This window comes from Mobula birostris, chromosome 26, assembly GCF_030028105.1.
Source record: "Mobula birostris isolate sMobBir1 chromosome 26, sMobBir1.hap1, whole genome shotgun sequence".
Lineage (NCBI taxonomy): Eukaryota > Metazoa > Chordata > Chondrichthyes > Myliobatiformes > Myliobatidae > Mobula > Mobula birostris.
The window spans coordinates 36,632,661-36,653,753 of record NC_092395.1 but is presented as its reverse complement, the minus strand read 5'-3'; the positions used below and the strand labels follow the sequence as shown (position 1 = coordinate 36,653,753).

The window sequence follows — 21,093 nt, the reverse complement described above, 5'->3', positions numbered from 1 at the left end:
GACTTCTGCATGCAACAGCAAGCATCAAAGTCTTTATCGTCCTCAATACAAAGTTCTTAATGTTGTTTGGAATTGATAGCATGGACTTGATTTTATTTACTGCTGTAATAGCAGTATTTAATGATTTGGGCTGATGTTCACTAGGTTTTTTTTCTGACAAGATGTTGTCTGTGAATTACATAGTGAATGGTAAATGTGTTAGGTATAGTTCTTTTTAAGAAAGTAATAACCCCACAGTGGTGTCCTGTCATTGATGGTGCCCCATCTGTTGCACAAGCAAGAATGTTGCTGCACGGAATGCCCTTCTCTTTGAGAAATTGCTCAGAAATCTGAAATACTGAATCCCCCCATCATATCTGTTTCCAGTCCCCTTGCAAATGACAACTCTTGAACTATACCTTCACCTTTTATGAAGAGAACATAAACAAGAGGCAAAGATTTGTTGCTGGCAAATTTAGTTGTCATAAGCATGTTGCACAATGTATCTTCCACGTTCTCAGACATTTCATCTATTCGTCTTTGAACAGAGCTGTCACTGAGCAGAATCACTTTAGTTATTTGGTCTGGTGACTTATGCAAAACCATATTCCTTATTGCTGGCAGAATCAGATCTTCTCCAATTGTATGGGCCTCTCCAGATTTAGCAATGAGCAATGTAATGTTGTATGAATCATGCAAACCATCACTGTTATGTTGTGAATAGCTGGCAAACAGGTTTTGAAGTGTATTCTGTTTGAAAGTTTTCACAAAGTGAGTGAAAATGAGCCAAGTTCTTGCTTGTTTTATCAGAGTGCATTCTCTTCAAATATTCAAGGAGCCTGGAAGGTTCTGTTGCCTCATTTGAGAAAACTTTTTCACACAACATTAACATTGGCTGCCGTTGGTTGATTGATGTTGGTATAAATCTATACTTTGGATACTCCACACTCTACTGTCTACACTTCTTTTTCACTTGGTCTGCTTCTGCCATTTTCATTATGGATTAACAGCCATGGTCAATCACCTATTGTACAAGTCCAACTTCAAGTGCTGCTATCACTAAAGAGGAAAGTTATGACATCATCATAGCTCAGGCAAAACCCGACTCTTTGGCTGAAGGTACATAAAGTGGGGCAGCTATATCTCAGTTGGGCCGTGGGTCAAGACCATTCAAAAGGGCGGATTTCCTAACTCCATTGAACACCATTCCCTAATTCACAGGAATTGTGCCACCGCATCATCAGAGTATGGGAATCATACTCTACTAGTTAAACTGTACCACAATAGTGAACAGCAATAACGCCCAGAAAAATTACGGTTTCTTTAGTCCAAATTTCTCATGATATGCCAAGTACACAAATGTCACACTGCTTTTCAACAACTAAAATGTGTTTCAAGCAAAGTCTAAGAAAACTGGGGCTTAGCAGGAGGTTAGTTGATTAAGTGATGATTGTAATCAATTATGAGGCACTGAGGATCAAATTAAGTCTGTAATCCTTCTGCTGTCCCCCTTGCTATTGAGTGCCCACCCCCATTGCCCTTTTATCTTTATCGTCCCCTTAGAACCTCTCACCCCCACTTTGGGAACCATTAGAATCTCTCATTAATGAAAACATCCTCTCCATATTAACTATGACTATGCCTTTCAATACTTGGTAGGTTTCAATGTGATCCACCTTCATTCATCTAAGCTCCACTGAGTACAGGCCCAGAGGCATCAGACACTCTTCATACAGAAACACCATCATTCCTGGGATCATTCTTGTGAACCTCCTCTGGACTCTCTCCTCTTCAGGACATGCTTTCTTAGATATGGGCCCAACACAGTTCAGAATACTCCAGATACAGTCTGACCAATGTCTTATAATGCCAAGGCTTTATATCTTGACTTTTATATTCTAGTCCTCCTGAAATGAATGTTAACATTGAATTTGCCTTGCCTTCCTTGCTACTGACTCACCCTATAAGCTAGCTCTTGGGGAATCCTGCACTAGGACTCTTAAGCTCCCTTGTACCTCTGATTTCTGATTTTTTTCTCCAAATTTAGGAATAGCCTATTTCTACTACTATAGTGCATGACCATACACTTCTCTACACTGTATTCCATCTTCCTATTCTTTGTCCATTCTCCTAATCTGTCCAAGTCTTTTTGCAGGTTTGCCGCTACCTCACATTGTCTGATCCTCCACCTATCTTTGTATCATCTGTAAACCTGGCCAGAAAGCTTCAATTCATTATCCAGGTCATTAATGTATAACATAACTAGAGCATACCCAGCACTGATCCCTGTGGAACACTAGTCACTGGCAGCCAGCCAGAAGAGGCTCCCTTTATTATCTTTGCCTCATGCCAGTCCGTTAGTCTTCTCTCCATGCTAGTATCTTTCCTGTAATACCATGGTGAGGCTGGACAATTTGCATGTATAGCACCTAGTCAGGTGCCTTCTGAAAATCCAAGTAAACACCATCCACTGACTCTTCTTCTATCCTACCTGTCATTTCCTCAAAGAATTTCAACAGCTTTGCCTGGCAAGATTTTCCTCTTAAGAAATCATGCTGGCTTTAGCCTCTAAGTAACTTGAAACCTCAGCATTAATTATGGACACTAGCATCTTGCCAACCACTGAAATCAAGTTAGCTGCCCTATAATTTCCTGCCATTTGCCTTCCCTCCCTTCTTAAAGGGTGAGTGACATTTGCAATTTTCCAGTTCTTCAGAATCTAGTGATTCTTGAAAGATTACTACTAATACCTCTACAGTCTATTCAGCTACCTCTTTCAGAACCCTGGGGGTGTAAACCATCTGGTCCAAATAACTTCAGACCTTTCAGCAACCTGAGCACCTTCTCCTTATTAACAGTGACTACGCTCACTTCTGCCCACTGACACTCACATTTCTGGTATACTGCTCATGTCTTTTGTAGTGAACACTGACGAAAAATACTTACTGAAATTTTCCACCATTTCCTTGCCCACCAATACTACCTTTCCAGTGTAATTTTTCAGCCTCTTATATTATTGGCCAGCTTTTAGTAACAATCTTTTATATTCTTGGCCAGTTTACCTTCATATTTTATCCTTTCTTTCCTTATTGCCTTTTTAGTTGATTTCTGTTGGTTTTTAAAAATTTTCTAATCCTCTAGTTTTGCTTGTATGCTGCCTTTGACTTCCCTTGTCAGGCACTATTGCCTCATCCTCCAGTAGAATGCTGCTTCATTGAGATGAACCAATCCTGTGCCTTCTGAATTACTCCCAGAAACTTGAGCCATTGCTGTTCTGTGTCATCCCTGCAAGTGTCCCCTTCCAATCAACTTTGGTCAGCTCCTCTCTCCTGTCTCTGTAATTCCCGTTACTCAATACTGATACATCTGATTTTAGCTTCTATCTATCAAACTGCAGGGTGAACCCCAGCATATCATGTTCACTGCCTTTTAAGGTTTCCTTAACATAAGCTCCTTAATTCAATCTCATTCGTTACACAAGAGCTGATCCAGAAATGCCCTTTCCCTAGTGGGCTTGACCAGAAGCTGATCTAATGAAAATCTCATAGCCATTCTACAAATTCCTTCTCTTGAGATCCAGCACCAACTTGATTTCCCCATTCTACCTGGTTATTGAAATTACCCATGATCATAGTAACATTGCCCTTCTTACATGCCTCTTCCATCTTCCCTTGTAATGTGTACCCCACATCCTGGCTACTTTTCGGAGGCCTCTATATAACTCCCATCAGGGCCTTTTTACCCTTGCAGTTCCTCAACTTAACCCACAAGGACCTACATCTTCCAATCCTTTCTAAGAATTTGATTTCACTTTTTACCAACAGAACCACCCCACCCCTTCTGCCCTCCTGCTTGTCCATACAAGGTGTATCCTTGAATGTTAAGCTCTCAGCTGTGATGTTCCTTCAGCTATGACTCAGTGATGCCCACAACGTCATACCTGCCAATTTCTAACAGAGCTACATGATCATTTACTGTTTAACGTCTACTGTGTGCATCCAAATATGACACCTTCAGTCCTGTATTCCTCTCCATTTTCAATTTTGCCTTTATGTTACCTCGATGAATTCTTATCTCTTTTCAAACTTTTTGTCTTATTTTTATTGTGGTGACTTTGGCATCCTCTCCTGCACCCTCCTTCGCTTTTACATGATCCATACTTTTTCAAGCTGTTGACACCACTTTATCCAACCACCATTTAGTTTAAAGCCCGCTCCACCACTCTAGTTATGTAGTTCACCAGGACCCTGTTCCTGCATGGTTCAGGTGGAGCCCGTCCCATTGAAAACAGCTCTTTCCTTCCCACATACTGCTGCCAATGTCCCACAAACTCAAACACACTTCTCCCACACCAGTCTTTAAACTATGCATTTAGCTCTCTGTGTCTATTAACCCTATTGGAATAGATTAGATTAGATTCAACTTTATTGTCATTGTGCCGAGTACAGATACAAAGCCAATGAAATGCTTTTAGCATCTGACCAGAAATGCAAAGAATAGTGTTATTTACAAAATAACTGTGAATAAAAAAAGTGCTACAGCACACAAATATAAAAATACTGAGACAGTACAATACGGATGCAATACTGCTTAGTGCTGTGATGAGAGGTTCAGCAGTGTCACAGCCTCAGGGAAGAAGCTCTTCCTGTGCCTGCTGGTGTGGGAGCGGAGGCTCCTGTAGTGCCTACCGGATGGGAGGAGAGTAAAAAGTCCATGGTTAGGGTGAGATGCATCCTTGATAATGCTGTTCACCTTGCCCAGGCAGCGTTTATGGTAGATATTCTCAATGGTGGGCAATTCCGTGCCGATAGTCCGCTGGGCAGTTTTCACCACACGCTGGAGTGCTTTGTGGTCCAATACAGGACAATTGCCATACCACACTGAGATGAAGTTGGTGAGTATGCTCTCAATGGTACAGCGGTAAAAGTCCGTCAGTATCCAGGGACAGAGGTGAGCTTTCTTCATCTATCATCTTTCTTAATCTATCACAAACAACAAAGGTAGACACGATACACTACTAACCACAGACTTACAATCAGATAAGCAGCCTTTCACTGCTACTCTCTATGTCATATCGACAAATTAATTTTGGACCCAATTACCCACCTCCCCTTGGACCCCATGTGTCTTAATCTTATTGGACCAGATTACCAAGCAGGTCTTGTCAAATGTCGTTTTTAAAGTCCACGTTGACAAGGGCTACTGCCTAGCGTTCATCAGTCTTCATAATTTCTGAACCTTTTGCCAGGGTTGTAGTAAAATATGGGCTCTGCAAATGGCATCAAGGGCACCTGAACCAAAGATCGAGTCTTGGTTGCAGAAACCTTCAGTGTACTCAATCCAGTAGATGCTGACTGCCTCCCTGGCCTCAGTTTATCTCTCCGGCTCTTGGATGGGGACATGAGGACAAGTGAAGGGGACAGAATTTTTGTACTATCGATGGCCCTTAATGTGGTTGTCAGTTAGTTCCAATTAAATAGTTTATGGTTGGGGATTAACGAGTGGTGTAACATCGGTTTCAGGTTTGATCATGTGGCAACTGGTAGCCACTTGGTGTAGAGTTTGCCGATTTACTGAATTCACCCTGCAAGAGCTGGACTTGTTTCCGGTTGGGGAGAACACTGCCCTTGACAAAAGCACTTCATTGTATTTTCTTCGATTGGTTTCAATAACACAGAAGTGTTTTTCCTGGAATGGTTTGGATTTTTTGCTGTCCCGTGCCGTTTACAGATATTTCTGTTTAATTCGCACAACATATCTTGCAGCACTCAAGATAGGGCAGCGTGGAAGTGTAACGGTTAGCATTACACTGATACAGACCGAGGCTCGATTCCGCTGCTGTCGGTAATGAATTTGCAAGTTCCGCTTGTGACCGTGTGGGTTTCCTCCAGATGCTCTGGTTTTCCCACATTCCAAAGACACAGAGGTTCGTAGGTTAACTGGTCACATGGGTTTAATTGAGCAGTGTGGGCTGCAAGGTCCTGTTATTGTGTTGTATCTCTAAATAAAATAAAACAGACTATCACAGCTACATGTGGAATGGCTGCACAGACCAGGGGGTCTTTTCTAACTAGCATTCAATAACCTTTAGCTTGTAACTCTAATTTTCTCGTTACATTATTCCTGTGAAGTGTAACCCAAAATCAGACATCCCACCCAGCAAAAACTGACTTCAGGGAAGTAGCACCATCAACTTGCGGGAGCCTTCCAGGAGAGATGGGATGTCTGCAATAGAGTAGCTCCTTAGCAGCTGGCCAGCTAGTTTAAATAATGCCAGCTATGCTAATGAACGAATGACACCTGTTAAACTCATCTTAACATGTCTTTAACAGTCTTGACCCACCATGGGCAATAGAAAAGTCACTGTTGCAAACAGTGCAGTGAGCAACACTGTCATTATCTTTGACCCCTACTAGGCAGGGGTACACTTTAGGGTAGTCTGGGTGACGTACGTTTTATATTTTCTTTTTTTGGAACACTCTGCCATGGCGCGTTCTCTCTCTCTCTCTCTCTCTCTCTCTCGTGGTCGCTCTCTCGCTCTTGCGCTCTCTTGCTCACTCTCAAAAAAATTGAGTTCCGTGATATTGTACATAATTTGCGGGCATCAGTGAGCCACTATTAATATGCAGGAGACTCCTGGAACTTCCAGGAGAGGTGGGATGTCTGCCCAAAACAGATTAGGGATTAAAATGGAGACCTTCCCTCTCAAGATTTAGCTGCAAAACAAGACATTTAAACGCAAACAACAGGAATTCTGCAGATGCTGGAAATTCAAGCAACACACATAAAAGTTGCTGGTGAACGCAGCAGGCCAGGCAGCATCTCTAGGAAGAGGTGCAGTCGACGTTTCAGGCCGAGACCTTCTTAGTCCTGACGAAGGGTCTCGGCCTGAAACGTCGACTGCACCTCTTCCTAGAGATGCTGCCTGGCCTGCTGCGTTCACCAGCAACTTTGATGTGTGTTGCTTGAAGACATTTAAACACTGTTTTTAAGTGCACTTACCACTTGAAAAAATATTTTCTCTTTTTGCTTTATTTTAATGCAATTTTGATCATCCAAAACCATGCTTTGGCTCCCTATGCTGCATTAATGAACAAAGCACTGTTTTTTTTCCCCCCCGTGAATTCATTCCTGCCATTCTGCAGCTGAGGACAGTTTGAAGTCTTTTAATAAAACAGTAGCTCTTTGGTGAATTCTGCCCTCATCAAATATTGGTGCTGGAAAAAAAAGCTGCATTTACACATAAAGCACCATCACATCAGATTAGAAAGCTCCCTCAACACCACTCCAACAACCTACTTCTGCATCTAACTCCAAGCAGCAGCACCAACTACAGGTTGCAGCAGCTTCCAATTTTCCACATCAGCTACACTGCAAACTCCCCGAGGAGGCTGGACTATTTACTGTCAAATTGGGAGAAATTTTATGATTTAGCTCACAGCTATAAGGCATTGTATTGGCATCTTTGGACAGTGAGGCCTCATTAAGATTTTGGCATTGGGTAACTGGTGTTTAATATTACATCCTTGCTGGAAACCAAACTTGGCTGCAGTACTCGTCAAGCGTTTCTGTGAGTGACGGCATCATTCAACTTTTGAACAATGCAATTCTTGTTCCAGAATCCTGTGTCCCTATTAAATGTGTCACCAGTATTAGGAATTGCTTGAAGCACCTGTAGCAGAATTATAGGTGAAATTACACTAACAATTCAATGGAGTGGGTAAAACCCTGCGGAAGTCGCTGGCGTAGGTTTCTGCACAGTGTGATTAGATGAAAGGAATATGAATTCTTAAAAGGAATGGAAGATCACAGCTCAGCTTGGTTTAAGGAACAGAGCCACGTGGAGCAATTAAGTTAGCACAGATAGAGGATTAAGTCTCTCTGCTGTGTTTATGCTGAGGTTATCTGCAGTCCCTGCTGTACAAATGAGAAATGATGCTAGTTTTAACACACTCAAGATCAATTTGACTAAATTCAGCATCAACACACATCAGACCTGTGACCTTTCTCGGCACGATCCAAGATCTCACTCTGGAGCACATTTTGGATTCACACAACAATTTAAAATGCTGAGGTTTGTGACGACAGGAAGGAGCAAACAGTGAAAAGGAAAAAGTGAACAGCAGCAACTATCATCTGTGACTCTGGCTCAAGTGCTCGGCTCCTGCAGGGACCAGCCACACTGTTCTGGCTCTTGCTAGGATCGTGTTCAAATCATCAGATCCTGCTTGGCCCGGAGGCACGCCTGGCTCGGGCACCCACTGGACCTAGGACTAAGGCCTCAGCTCCTACAAGACCCAGGCACAATTCCCCAGCTTCAATAGAGTACCAAATTTTGTGGGACAAACATCCAAAAGTCTGGTTCCTGATAGACCCCATGCTGATCTATTGCATTCACCCTATCGGATTGCTCTTTTTATTTCCTACTTCAGCACTCCCCCCGCCCACCCCCCACCAACCAACTTCTCTGAGCACTTGGGTCATTATTTCCAGATCTGATGAAGGTTCATCAAACTGGAATATAGAGAGGAGTAACACACATCAAAGTTGCTGGTGAACGCAGCAGGCCAAGCAACATCTGTAGGAAGAGGTGCAGTCGACATTTCAGGCCGAGACCCTTCGTCAGCACGGAGGGTCTCGGCCTGAAATGTCGACTGCACCTCTTCCTACAGATGCTGCTTGGTCTGCTGCGTTCACCAGCAACTTTGATGTGTGTTGCTTGAATTTCCAGCATCTGCTGAATTCCTGTTGTTTGCATATAGAGAGGAGTGTTGCTTCCATGTGGGTGGTGCATTTGTGAGGAATCACTGCCTGTCTGCCTGCCTCCACTGCTGCATGTGCCATCAACCACTGCATTCTTGCACTTCAATGTGAAAGATGGCAATGAGCTGAAGGACAGATGTCAGCACACCCGGGCACCTGCTCTGCCACCAACTCCAGAACACTTTTCATACCTGGCCCCTCAGCATTATGCCACATGTGATGGCAAAACAAGTGATGGATCCAATTGTTTATTTTGGCTCAAGAACATGCAGTAAAATGATAATTTTAGCAAAGTTTTCTGCTCATCTTTGTTTATCAGGTCATAAGATATACAAGCATAAGTAGGCCATTCGGTCCATCGAGTCTGCTCCACCACTCAATCCTGGGCTGATCCAATTCTTCCAATCACCCCCACTCCCCTGCCTTCTCCCCATACCCATTGATGCCCTGGTTAATCAAGAACCTATCTATTTTTGCCTTGAATGCACCCAATGACTTGGCCTCCACAGCCGTTCATGGCAACAAATTCCACAGATTTACCACCCTCTGACTAAAGTAATTTCTCCGCATCTCTGTTCTAAATGGACGTCCTTTAATCCTGAAGTCATGCCCTCTTGTCCTACACTCCCCTACCATGGGAAATAACTTTGCCATATCTAATCTGTTCAGGCCCTTTAACATTCAGAATGTTTCTGCAGGATCCCCCCCCCCCCCACCTCATTCTCCTGAACTCCAGGGAATACAGCCCAAGAGCTGCCAGATGTTCCTCATATGGTAACCCTTCCATTCCTGGAATCATCCTCGTGAATCTTCTCTGAACCCTCTCCAATGTCAGTATCTCCTTTCTAAAATAAGGAGCCCAAAACTGCACACAATATTCTAAGTGTGGTCTCACGAGTGCCTTATGGAGCCTCAACATCACATCCCTGCTCTTATATTCTATACCTTGTTACGTACCCCGTAACTGGGTTGTCAAACCAGCAGAAATGGAACACTCATTGGAGTCTGTGATTACTAGAAACTAATAAAGTTTTATTTAAAAAATAAGTAATACAGTACACTAACTGTAAGGATATAAATGTAACAGGTTAGCAATGATGGTATACACATATACACAGAAATAGGGTAATAGGAATCAACCAAGCTCTATCGCAGTCTAGAGGTAAAATGATTGGTCTTAAGGTGAAGCAGAGTTCAGTTCAGTCTAGTGCAGTTCGAAGTAATCGCTGTTGTTGTACCGTTGGAGGGAGGGAGGGGGAGGGGGAGGGGGAGGGGGAGGGGGAGGGGGGAGGGGGAGGGGGAGGGGGAGGGGGAGGGGGAGGGAGAGAGGGAGAGGGAGAGGGAGAGGGAGAGGGAGAGGGAGAGGGAGAGAGGGAGAGAGAGTGTGAGAGATACAGTTGAGGTTTCAGGCAAACTTTTCGAGGCCTTCTGATCCCGTTGTGGTCACTGACTGTGACCCCTCTGTTCCGAATGCGATCGTTCTTCCGTGGTGAACCTGGCACCCAGGCAAGGGCAGACACACACCAGGTTCCCACCGATCGTACCTTTACACCTTGTGAGCCTCTGACCAATTTCCACGAATCGGTCCTCCAAACTCCCACCAACTTGTGGGGCACAATGCTCTTTCCAGGGTCTCGTGGCGTGTGTCCTGTGCCTTAGCAAACCCGCTATTTTATCCCCCCCTGATGGGGTATCACCTGTCCATCAAACTTCACACTTCCTATTGTCTCAGCAGGATTGTTAATGAACAGTTCAGGTTCAGAACAAACTGTCTGTGGCAGACGCCAACGTACTGAATTATGTGTCTCTCGCTCTCATTATTTCTCTCTTCTCTCTTATTAGCATTTTGAATGGCTCTCCTTTGTCTCTCGTTATCTCTCTCTCATTAACAGCATCCGTTCTGCAGCTCTGGTTGGCTTCACACATGACAACCTCTAGAAATGAATGCCAACATTGCATTCGTCTTCTTCACCACTAACTCAACCCGGAGGTTAACCTTCAGGGTATCCTGCACAAGGACTCCTAAGTCCCTTTGTATCTCTGCATTTTGAATTCTCCACCATCTAAATAATAGTCTGCCTGTTTATTTCTTCCACCAAAGAGCATGACCATACACCTTCCAACATTGTATTTCATTTGCCACTTCTTTGCCCATTCCCCTAAACTATCTAAACTCTGCAGACACTCTGTTTCCTCAACACTACCCGCTCCTCCACCTATCTTTGTATCATCTGCAATTTAGCCACAAATCCATTAATCCCATAGTCCAAATCACTGACATACATCGTAAAAAGCAGTAGTCCCAACATTGACCCCTGTGGAACTCCACCGGTAACCGGAAGCCAGCCAAAATATGGTCCCTTTATTCCCACTCTCTGTTTTCTGCTGAATAGCCAATGCTCCACCGATGCTAGTGACTTCCCTGTAATTCCATGGGCTCTTATCTTGCTAAGCAGCCTTATGTGTGGCACCGTGTCAAAGTCCTTCTGAAAATCCAAGTACACCACATCTACTACATTTCCCTCGTCTACCGTACTTGTAATTTCCTCAAAAAATTGTTGTAGGTTAGTCAGGCAGGATTTTCCTTTCAGGAAACCATGCTGGCTTTGGTCTATCTTGTCATGTGCCTCCAGGTATTCTGTAACCTCATCCCTAACAATCGATTTCAACAACTTCTCAACCACTGATGTCAGGCTAACAGATCTATAGTTTCCTCTTTGCTGCCTCCCACCCTTCTTAAATACTGGAGTAACATTTGCAATTTTCCAGTCATCTGGTACAATGCCAGAATCTATCGATTCTTGAAAGATCAGCTACTTCCTTCAGAACCCGAGGGTGCATTCCATCAAGTCCAGGAGATTTACCTACCCTCAGACCATTAAGCTTCCTGAGCACCCTCTCAGTCGTAGTTTTCACTGCACAAACTTTACTTCCCTGACACTCTTGAATGTCCGGTACACTGCAGATGTCTTCCACTGAGAAGACAGATGCAAAATACGCATTCAGTTCCTCTGCCATCTCTGCATCTCTCATTACAATATCTCCAGAATTATTTCCTATTGGTCTTATATCTAACCTAAACTTTCTTTTACCCTTTATATACTTTAAAAAAAAACTTCTGGTATCTGCTTTGATATTAGTCACCAGCTTCCTTTCATAATTCATCTTTTCCTTCCTAATGACCTTCTTAGTCTCCTTCTGCAAGTTTTTAAAAGCTTCCCAATTCTCTATCTTCCCACTAGCTTTGGCTTCCCCGTATGCCCTCTCTTTTGCTTTTACTTTGGCTCTGACGTCACTTGTCAGCCATGGTAGTGTCCTTCCTCCATTCGAAAACTTCTTTTTGTTTGTCTTGCACTTCCCTCATTTTTCGCAGAAACTCCAGCGCTGTGCTTCCTGCTAGTGTCCCTTTCCAGTCAACTTTGGCCAGTTCCCCTCTCATGCCATTGTAATTTCCTTTATTCCACTGAAATACTGACACATTAGAATTTAGTTTCTCCTTCTCAAATTTCAAACTGAACTTGATCATATTGTGATCACTGTTCTCTAAGGGTTCCTTAACGTTAAGTTCTCTTATCACCACTGGATCATTGCACAACACCCAATCCAGCTCAGCCAATCCCCTAGTGGGCTCAGCTACAAGCTGTTCTAAAAAGTCATCCTTAGACATTCTACAAATTCTCTCTTTTGAGGTTCAGTACTGGCCTGGTTCTCCCAATCCACTTTCATGTTAAAATCCCCAACGAATATCATGACATTGCCTTTCTGACATGCCTTTTCTATCTCCTGCTGTAATTTGTAATCCACATCCTGGTTGCTGTTTGGAGGCCCATATAAACTGCCATTAGGGTCCTTCTACCCTTGCCATTTCTTAACTCAACCCATAGAGACTCTATCGTATGTCATCCTTTCTAATGATTTAATCTTATTTCTTATACATAGGGCCACACCACCCCCTCTGCCTACTAACCTAACTTTCCAATACACCTTATGGCAGCGAATTTTTGTTTAACTAAATGACAAGAGAATAACTTGGAAGGAACTAACTTTTAATTATTTGATGTCATTAAAATTCTAAGTACATTTATTATCAAAGAACGCATAAATTATACAATCCTCAGATTTGTCTGCTTACAGGCAGCCGCAAACCAAGAAATCTGAAACAACCCAATTTAGTAAAAATAAAGACCAACCTGCAATGGGCACAGAGAAAGAGGGGAGAAAAACACAAATCATGCAAGCAATATAAGTGAGCAGCACCAACTGCATTCCAAACTGAATTGGGTCCGTAAATCCAAATCTCTGGAGAAACCCGGAGTAGATCCAAATTAACAATATTAACCAAAACGTGCGAAGGTCATTGACTGCCAAGGGATGCATAGAAATCTTCGCTCCAATTGTGGTAAATTTCTGGAATTTTCTGCCCCTGAGGAACCACAGGAAGTATTAAAAGAAATAGTTTTTGATAGATCATCGAGTTATAGGTTACAGGAAATTAGCCTAGAAGAGGAATTGAAGCCTGAGGCAGATTTGCTGTCATTGATAGGACCAAGCTTGAAGGACTGAATGGCTGACCCCTTTCCTATTTTCTGGCACATGTAAAACCATCTGAATGGTGCAAGGGACAGAGGCTCAAGTCCCACCATCTGTTGCCCTGACAACACTCGTCATGCTTCGGGAGGACCTTGGATCAGAGCCCTTCTCAGCCTGCTGCAGCAGTTAAGCAGGGCCATGGAATTAGCATGAAAAGCAAGCATGGGTGGTAGGTTGAATCAAAAATAGTCTAGCACATTGTATTACCGTCTGCATAGATGTTACCTGCCCTACAGGGCATTATGTATACTGCCTGTGAGCATTAAGTATATTGCCCTTGGAACATGGACAGACACATGGATAGGAATGGTTTAGATGGATATGGACCAAATAAGGACAAATGGGACTAGCTTAGATGGACAGTTTGGTTGGCATTGGCCATTCAGTGCCATATGACTATGCATTTTAATCTCTCTGGATATAAACAGAAATGCAATGGTAATCATAGTGCCAAAGACCAGAATTCCATTGCAACTTTTTTGCTCTGTGCTTCATTGAATGAGAAACATCACCTCCATTCTGGACGTGGCCATGTACGTACTGTATCTGCACAGAGTACATTCTATATAAAGAGAATGTCGAATGGCAGTTGATCCATTTGTCTCTGATAAAGCCAATTTCTGTCAACAATATCGTGAAATATAGCCAAATTCAGACTGAGTACTGTTCAACCTGCCATCAGTCTGTCAAGGACTGTACAACCTCTCTCCAGGGATATCTCAGTCTTATTCAAAAAAAAATGTAATTTCTCTCGAAAAGGTATGGCCAGTCAAGAGCTTTCTTCAATGTGAAACTTTACCCTAGGCTCAGACCTGTAAGCTATTGACTTCTGAAACCTAATTCTTGTATCATTAACTGATTACTTCTGCCTTTGCTCTATTTTCTCTCCTGTTCTTTTTTTAACCTTCTCTGAGCTTTTGTTGTTCAATTAAAGAAAGAGTTTTTCAAGTTGCTTTTCAATTCAATTCAGTCACAAGCATGCAGTGCATTTTTATAGATTACAGAATTACAGTTAAATTGTTTGGTACCTTTTGTAACTTCTAGCAAAAAAGCTTAAAAATATTGTTTTGAATTTTGAAGTCAAAATAGCATACAAATTAGCCCCATTAATGAGATGTTGGGCTATTACATCTAGAGGATGTTACTTAGTTGGGAATATTTTCACTCAATACTGTTTACTGACAAGTTTCCTGTTAAGACTTCTTCTGTTTCCCAGAATATACAGTGAAGACAGTGCTTCATGTCTTCACTGGTATCATGTTAAGGAACCCTCTCACATTCTAGCCATTAACAAGGTATCTTCTTTCTTTCTTTATTAAGGGCACAAAGCCGAAGGTCCCCAGATGCCTAGTGGGTAAAGGCATCAGCTGATACATGAAAAACCCACAGCGACCAGAAAACCCCACATTAAATCTGTTGTTTATGAAGAAAATATGCCCTCTTAAAGTTAGTTAAATTTAGTCAGTGGGGCTCTACAGATGGCCTCACACACGCAATCCCCTAAAACACTTCAAAATGGTAAGTGAGGAGAGTGAAGGAAAAAGTTAATTCTCCAGGAACCTTGCTCCTGAATGCCGTCCTGGAGAAATGCAGGAACAAACAATAGCAAACGGCAGGATCAGATTCCACTCCAGTACTTTTTTGGAAGTGAACAATCACCAATCACTTATTTTCTGAATGAAAAGCTGACACCTGGGAGGAATTTCTGACATGGTTTTAGAAATGTATTTATTGGTTCAATAGCAAGCTAGCGATAGTTGCAATTCTTTTTTCTTGAGATAGAATCGCAAGTTGTGAGAGCTTGCAGAATCATCCTGACTCAGCACTTCAATAGAAGCAACCAGGTTGTACCACAGTCTAACTATTAGGCCTTGTGTGGTGGAAATAGAATACTCAGGAACAGGAAGCTGCCAGCTACCTCTGAAATGAAGGGATTCATGATTTTGTAAAGGAATTTAGTCTTCAAAGTTTATTGCTTTCTTTTGTTATTCAAACTGTCAAAATATTGCAGCACATGCTTCAATGGAAGACCAACAGAAATATTTTCCGTTTTGACTCAGGTGGAAGAGGAGCACAGCGCCTCTTTAGAATTTCAGGAGCTTCCTCAGATTAATATTTTGGGATGTGTGTGTGTGTGTGTGTGTGTGTGTGTGCGCGCGCGCGGTTAGCACAGCCCCAACATAAATAACCACATTTGGTTACTAGGAGCAGCTGACTTACTTTTTCCTCTCTCCGCCCATTAGGTGCCCTGAAGAAAGACTATACCATGCCAGGTCAAAGTTAAACTAAAGAAACCACAAGGCAAAAAAAAACCTGCTGATGCTGTAAATCTTAAATAAAACAGAAAATACTGAAAACAGTTAGCAGGTTAGGCAACATCCATAGAAAGAGAAACAGTGTCAACATTTCAGGTCGAACACCAATCACTGGAATGTTTGTCCAAATGTTAATGGTAAAAAGAAGTCGTTGATCTGAACTTTACCCTGTTTCTCTTTTTACAGATGATTCCTGATCGACTGAATGCTTCCAGCATTGTCAAGTTTTATTTCAGATAAAAACCATTTGTTACATTCTCCCAGGCAGGGCAACTTCCAGCAACCATAAAACTTCATGGTTAGCAAATGGATGTGCAATCACCAAGTCTAATGCACCTCACATGATTAGTCTGGGCCAGAGAGATTGTGGGCATCTTTCCTCTCCCAGATACAGCCTAGCATTTAACAGGAACCTATTGAGGAAATCTACAGTAAAGCAAAAATTGCTGTAAACATTCAGCAGCTCAGGCCACATCCGTGAGAAGAGAAACAAAGTCAATATTTCAGGTAGCATTGGAGGAAAGCTCTCCATATAATGGCTTAAATTAGTAATCGCCACTCCTGTTATGATCACTCCAGTGACTTCAACTTGCAAATGGATTTGCAAAACGATTAACTTTCTACCTGTATGCTTCATTGAACCCGTGAAGGAACATCAAGACATTATTATTACAATCACACTTACTGACAAATATCTGAAGAGTGGCATACTTAGACTGATTCACCATTTTATCTGATATTGTAAGGAGGCAAGCAAAGTAATTATGAATGCTTGAGTCCAGGAAAACTTCCGGAAACCAGGTACCAACTGCACAGCAGAGCCGCAATCATGAAGCAAAGCTTCTTGTCCTACATGTCCATCAAGGGGAACATGTTTTCAGTCTATTCATCCATCTTAATATTTTATATCCAACATTGCTGTTCAACGTAGAATTCTACTCAACTAGTTCCGCTAACTTTGTAGTGTGACACAGGAAGGTCCAAGTTTAATCTCAATGCAACTGTTATTTTAGCCTAACAGCCAATGTGTCTGTGTTTTGTGTTGCAAATGAGAAAAAAAAGCTGCACAGACCCACGCCTGCTGGGAACTATAAATGAGAATAAGATTACCGACAGCCGTGATAAAATAATCTGCTCTTGCATATAAACAATGGCAATTTGCTTGAAAATGAACGTCAGGATGTACTTCGGCTTCCCTTTATTAACATTTCAACATCTGCAGATAGAAGAGAGTGCTGTGAAAAATCGAGTACTTACAAAAACAAATCCAAAGCCCACTACTTAACACTGTGTAATTACCAGCTTTTTAATGATGATGTGGGGTTGTGATGTATCAAATAAAAAACTTTCATGAATTTTGTTTGCTAATTTAGGAAAGACATGAAAACGGTACTTGTCTACAGTTTATTGCTTGAATAACGAAAGATCTCAAATTGACAAAATATAAAGAATTTTAATGTAATCGTGGTTTTCTAATTAAGCAACATTTCTAATTAGGTAATACAAGAAAGCAATTGGACTTTTAAATATTGCATGAGAGGAATACTATTAAAATAAATGAATAAAAGGTTTTATAACCACCACTAAACTGCGCATTTTATGAAATAAGTAATTATTTTTCCCTATAATGGCTGTCCGAGAATGAAATGCTCGTCCTTTCATGAGGATTTACTGTTTGTGGCTCTAACCCTTACTCACATTTCTGTTACACAACCAGCAGGCAGAAAGACACTCCCTTGCACCCCTCTCAATTCATTCACACCCTCTTGCTACTGAACAGTATTGGTAGAATTGGAAGGAAAAAGTCAAACCAGTAGAATTAGGCTTTGACTAAGCTATAGTGACTTCATAAAGAACGTTAAGCTTCCTAAGTTCTTGCTATTTTCTGTCATTCAACTGCTTAGTCCTCCTTCCCATCACAGATGAAATCACAGAGAACTTGGTAAATAAAAGATGTGAAGCTCCCTCTGCTGAGAATTGAAAATTTCCCCAAGGATTTCCAACAACAAGAGAGCAGTATTTTATCATTTCCCCCACTACAGAAATGCAGGACTATTGAAATAAAACAGACCAAACTTAATGCACACTGACAGAAATATTCAACTCATCGGGTCAGGTGCCTGAACCCGAGATATCTAAACCAGTCCCCATAGAATTCTTTTGAAACTCACTGACATTCTCCCCTTTGATTCATTGCCTGCTCAAAATATTTTGAAAAGGGGAATTCTTCTTTGTGATCTCACACCAATATCTTGCAATCAAAAGCCCTCCAGTTTCAACCTTGGAAATAATCTCCTGCAAAATGCAGAAAGTGCCTTTCCTTTTCATAGATGTCTCATACAGATCAGTTGAGCACAAGCAGCAGTGATGTGCAAGCTATTTCAAATTACATTCATATGTTACAATAATATTAAAATGAAAAATATGCAGTCAAGTAGTCAGGAATGTAGAGTTACACATAATTTATTTGGGATTGATGGGATATGGATCCTTGTTCAATTTCCTGTGACTTCCTTGTTAATTCTACACCAGAGCAAATGTTCCCTCTGCTGAGAAAATTTAGCATCAGTTATCCAAGCATTTGACAGAAGTTCGCCTGATCTCAATGATTAAACACAATTCAAGATTATTGTTATTTTGATGAACAATTAAAACTTATCAATTGTTATCAATGCATCACAGAAAGGACTCTTTCTGGATCCACAATGGCTTTGTCTCACAACTGCTCTGCATTAGAACATGGGAACCAGCCAGCAATCTATGGACACTGTCGATGCTCCTCACTGACTCATTAAAGTAGCCAGTATAATCAAAGATCTCACCCACCCAAGACATTCTCTCTTCTCCTGCCTCAACAAGCAGAAGATAAAAAATGCTGAAAGCACGTACCATTATGTGCATGGACATTTTCTATCCCACTGTTATCAGACACATGAATGGACCTCCTGAATAAAATAGACTCTTTTTCCTCACAATCTTTTTCTTATAATCTTAATCTTTATCATTTGGCTGCACTGCATTTTACACTCCATTCTGCATTGTTATTGTTTTACCTTATTCTAGCTGAATGCATCATGTAATGATTTGATCTGAATGAACATTATGCAAGACAACACACACAAAATGCTGCAGGAACCCAGCAAGCCCAGCAGTATCTATGTAGGGGAATTATCTGTCAACATTTTGGGCAGAGACCCCTCATTAGAACTGGAAAGGAAGACAGAATAAGGCAGCAAGGGAAAGGGCAGGAGTGCAAGCTAGTCACTGATAGAAGAGACCAAGTGAGACGGGTGGTTGGTGAGGGTGGGAGAGCTGATGAATGAGAATATGGGAGGCCAGTAGAGGAAGAGGTAAAAGATTGAGGAAGGAATCTAATAGGAGAGGAGAGAGGGGAATAGAAGAAAGGGAAGAAGGAGGGGAACAGTGTGAGGTAATGGATGGGTGGAAAGAAGGTAACCAGAATACAGAATGGAAAAAACAGGAGGGAGAGTGAAGAAATTAATGGAGGTTAGAAAAAAATTGATGCTCATGTCTTCAAGGTTGGAGGCTACTCAGATAGAATATGAGGTGCTGGGATGGAGATCAGTGGAGAAGGTTGAGTGAACAAGTTGAGTCACATGGAGAGAGTATCCCTATGGAAAGTAGAGGGGTTGGGGGGGGGAGAGATGTGCTTAGTTGTAGGATCCCTTTGGAGATGGTGGCACATATGGAGAATGATGTGCTGAATAAGGAGGCTTATGGGGTGGTAGTTAAGGACAAGGGGAGTCCCTTCTCTTCAAGCTGCAGCTTGGAAAATGTGACAATAATAAACCAATATCAATGCCAAAGTAATGTCTTTAAAAATTAATTTATGAAGAAACGTCTTGTCCCTCTTCTAGAAGAGGCTGGCATCCTATGACTAAAACAACCAAAACTGAACTCTTTATATCAAAACACACAACACTGTGGTGCTGAAATAGAATGCATTATTATATCTCAAATGAATTCTAAAATATCTCAATTATAAGTGTAGCTTAGAGTTTCATCAAGGCCATGCTACTTGTTCAGAAGGAGCTACAAAGCCATTGGCTCAGTTTGGCCTAGCACTTTTCTTCCATCTGCCTCTATACAGTAGCCTTTAAGCTGAAAGTATGGGCAATTTTGCTAGCTGATGTCATCTGAGGTAAAGTAAAGATGTACAGGCCTGGATGTCTCCGTCTGGAATCATGGACCTGTGCTGCGCTAGCTGCTCTCACGCAGAGCAATACTTCTGTTTCCCCTAGCAACAGAGAAATACTTACAGGCTTCTCACTGCTGATGACTACCTGGTAAACTACTAATTGTTCCCTGGGCTTTCTGCCCATCAGCCGCTATAATGGCATCAGAAGAAGGGTCAAATGTTTCTGTTAATCTACACTGTAGTTACATTGAAAGTCTGAGAAGCAACCAAAAGTGCATCCGAGCCTTGTCAGCTTAGCTCATTGCTGAAGAATGCTTGCATGGAACAGAATACAATTAGTGGGAGAGGAGACTAATGAAGCAGCAAATTATCATCATCACTATACTTTGGTAAAGATATAATCTAAACTAAAATTTGTGAGAATGTCAACTGCATTCAGTACCAACAATAAATGGAATGCCTAGGTATAACATTGGCTGCTTCATTTCTCAAGTTCCAGTCTGCCACATCCTCTTCTTAAAGCGTGAATTCTGTGGTATATTTCCACAGCAGATCTGACCCACGTTCATGCACTTAAAGTAATAGTTATAGAATAATACAGCACAGATACAGATCCCTGGTCTCAACTAGTCCATGCCAACCATGGTTAGTTCCAATTTTCTGCATTCAAAGCACGTCCCTCTAAGATTTGCCCCTTCATGTACCTAACCATATGCTTCTTTTCTAATACTATTGCACCTGCCACAAGCATTTCTGCTGGCAGCCTGATGCATAATTGATAGTGTTAGCTGACAATGTGAAAAAAAACACAAACCACTTAGCTGTTTTTGTTAAGTCCATCTTGCTCAGTGATGACCAGAATCAAATTGTAAGGCTTAGCTACTTACAGAATCTACAAATGGTACATTTACGACTTTGGGTTTAATGTGTATTTCGTGCATTCACTGAAGCACTCTCGAAAGTACACGTCATTTTTAGAATGAAGTATAAAGTGGCATGGTAGCGTGGTGGTTAGCACAATGCTTTACAGACCTAGCGACCGGGGTTCAATTCCTATTGCTGCCTATAAGGAGTCTGTACTTTCTCCCTGTGATGGCGTAGGGATCCTCCAGGTGCTCCGGTTTCCTCCCACAGTCCAAAGATACACCAGCTGGTAGGTTAATTGGTCATTATAAATTGTCCTGTGATTAGGCTAGGATTAAACTAGGGGATTGCTGGGCAGTGTGGCTCAGACCCAGAAAAGCCTACTCTGCGTTGCATTTCAATAAATAAATAAATAGTAAGTAT

The 21,093-nt window shown here is 41.8% G+C and overlaps 1 protein-coding gene and 1 pseudogene across 3 annotated transcripts in view; both read right to left on the bottom strand.

Moving 5' to 3' along the window:
- Nucleotides 1-21,093, bottom strand: part of sema6bb (sema domain, transmembrane domain (TM), and cytoplasmic domain, (semaphorin) 6Bb) — a 567,817-nt gene that overhangs the window by 437,777 nt on the left and 108,947 nt on the right. The window lies entirely within an intron of this gene.
- Nucleotides 322-970, bottom strand: LOC140188002 (zinc finger BED domain-containing protein 5-like; annotated as a pseudogene).